This window comes from Scyliorhinus torazame, chromosome 23 (assembly GCF_047496885.1).
Source record: "Scyliorhinus torazame isolate Kashiwa2021f chromosome 23, sScyTor2.1, whole genome shotgun sequence".
Lineage (NCBI taxonomy): Eukaryota > Metazoa > Chordata > Chondrichthyes > Carcharhiniformes > Scyliorhinidae > Scyliorhinus > Scyliorhinus torazame.
In genome coordinates, this window is record NC_092729.1 from 43,581,162 (window position 1) to 43,584,352 (window position 3,191).

A 3,191-nucleotide genomic window follows, 5' to 3' on the forward strand; every position below is an offset into this window, starting at 1 on the left:
CATCTACTCCAAACCTTGCCCCTCTCACCTTAAACCTATGCCCCCTAGTAATTGACCCCTCTACCCTGGGGAAAAGCCTTTGACTATCCACTCTGTCTATGCCCCTCATAATTTTGTATACCTCTATCAGGTCTCCCCTCAACCTTCGTTCCAGTGAGAATAAACCGAGTTTATTCAAACGCTCCTTATAGCTAATGCCCTCCATACCAGGCAACATTCTGGTAAATCTCTTCTGCACCCTCTCTAAAGCCTCCACATCCTTCTGGTAGTGTGGCGACCAGAATTGAACACTATACTCCAAGTGTGGCCTAACTAAGGTTCTATACAGCTGCAACATGACTTGCCAATTCTTATACTCAATGCCCCGGCCAATGAAGGCAAGCATGCCGTATGCCTTCTTGACTACCTTCTCCACCTGTTTTGCCCCTTTCAATGACCTGTGGACCTGTACTCCGAGATCTCTTTGACTTTCAATACTCTTGAGGGATCTACCATTCACTGTATATTCCCTACCTGCATTAGACCTTCCAAAATGCATGACCTCACATTTGTCCGGATTAAACTCCATCTGCCATCTCTCCGCCCAAGTCTCCAAACAATCTAAATCCTGCTGTATCCTCCGACAGTCCTCATCGCTATCCGCAGTTCCACCAACCTTTGTGTCGTCTGCAAACTTACTAATCAGACCAGTTACATTTTCCTCCAAATCATTTATATATACTACAAAGAGCAAAGGTCCCAGCACTGATCCCTGTGGAACACCACTGGTCACAGCCCTCCAATGAGAAAAGCATCCTTCCATTGCTACTCTCTGCCTTCTATGGCCCAGCCAGTTCTGTATCCACCTTGCCAGCTCACCCCTAATCCCGTGTGACTTCACCTTTTGTAGTAGTCTACCATGACACCTTGTCAAAGGCCTTACTGAAGTCCATATAGACAACATCCACTGCCCTTCCTGCATCAATCATCTTAGTGACCTCCTTGAAAAACTCTATCAAGTTAGTGAGACACGACCTTCCCTTCACAAAACCGTGCTGCCGCTCACTAATACGTCCATTTGCTTCCAAATGGGAGTAGATCCTGTCTCGAAGAATTCTCTCCAGTAATTTCCCTACCACTGAAGTAAGGCTCACCGGCCTGTAGTTCCCGGGATTATCCTTGCTACCCTTCTTAAACAGAGGGACAACATTGGCTATTCTCCAGTCCTCCGGGACATCCCCTGAAGACAGCGAGGATCCAAAGATTTCTGTCAAGGCCTCAGCAATTTCCTCTCCAGCCTCCTTCAGTATTCTGGGGTAGGTCCCATCAGGCCCTGGGGACCTATCTACCTTAATATTTTTTAAGACACCCAACACCTCGTCTTTTTGGATCTCAATGTGACCCAGGCTATCTACACACCCTTCTCCAGACTCAACATCTACCAATTTCTTCTCTTTGGTGAATACTGATGCAAAGTACTTCTAGCCCTCCTGACTCCTTGCTTAAGTTCCTTCCTACTTTCCTTATATTCCACGCAGGCTTCGTCTGTTCCCAGCCTTTTAGCCCTGACAAATGCCTCCTTTTTCTTTTTGACGAGGCCTACAATATCTCTCGTCATCCAAGGTTCCCGAAAGTTCCGTATTTATCCTTCTTTCTCACAGGAACATGCCGGTCCTGAATTCCTTTCAACTGCCACTTGAAAGCCTCCCACATGTCAGATGTTGATTTGCCCTCAAACATCCGCCCCCAATCTATGTTCTTCAGTTCCCGCCTAATATTGTTATAATTACACTTCCCCCAATTTAGCACATTCATCCTCGGACCACTCTTATCCTTGTCCACCAGTACTTTAAAACTTACTGAATTGTGGTCACTGTTGCCGAAATGCTCCCCTACTGAAACATCTACCACCTGGCCGGGCACATTCCCCAATACCAGGTCCAGTACCGCCCCTTCCCTAGTTGGACTGTCTACATATTGTTTTAAGAAGCTCTCCTGGATGCTCCTTACAAACTCCGCCCCGTCTAAGCCCCTGGCACTAAGTGAGTCCCAGTCAATATTGGGTAAGTTGAAGTCTCCCATCACCACAACCCTGTTGTTTTTACTCTTTTCCAAAATCTGTCTACCGATCTGCTCCTCTATCTCCCGCTGGCTGTTGGGAGGCCTGTAGTAAACCCCCAACATTGTGACTGCACCCTTCTTATTCCTGATCTCTACCCATATAGCCTCACTGCCATCTGAGGTGTCCTCCCGCAGTACAGCTGTGATATTCTCCCGAACCAGTAGCGCAACTCCGCCTCCCCTTTTACATCCCCCTCTATCCCGCCTGAAACATCTAAATACTGGAACGTTTCGCTGCCAATCCTGCCCTTCCCTCAACCAGGTCTCTGTAATGGCAACAACATCATAGTTCCAAGTACTAATCCAAGCTCTAAGTTCATCTGCCTTACCCGTAATACTTCTTGCATTAAAACATATGCACTTCAGGCCACCAGGCCCGCTGTGTTCAGCAACTTCTCCCTGTCTGCTCTGCCTCAGAGCCACACTGTCCCTATTCCCTAGTTCTCCCTCAATGCTCTCACCTTCTGACCTATTGCTCCCGTGCCCACCCCCTGCCATACTAGTTTAAACCCACACGTGTGACACTAGCAAACCTCGCGGCCAGAATATTTATGCCTCTCCGGTTTAGATGCAACCCGTCCTTCTTATACAGGTCACACCTGCCCCGGAAGAGCTCCCAGTGGTCCAGATGACGTAAACCCTCCCTCCTACACCAGCTGTTTAGCCACGTGTTTAGCTGCTCTATCTTCCTATTTCTAGCCTCACTGGCACGTGGCACAGGGAGTAATCCCGAGATTACAACCCTCGAAGTCCTGTCTTTTAACTATCTGCCTAGCTCCATGAAATCCTGCTGCAGGACCTCATGCCCCTTCCTGCCTATGTCGTTAGTACCAATATGTACAACGACCTCTGCCTGTTTGCCCTCTCCCTTCAGGATGCCCTCTACCCGTTCGGAGACATCCTGGACCCTGGCACCAGGGAGGCAACATACCATCCTGGAGTCTTTTTCACGTCCACAGAAGCGCCTATCTGTGCCCCTGACTATAGAGTCCCCTATTACTATTACTATTCTGCGCTTTGACCCTCCCTTCTGAACATCAGAGCCAGCCGTGGTGCCACTGCTCTGGCTGCTGCTGTTTTCCCCTGATAGG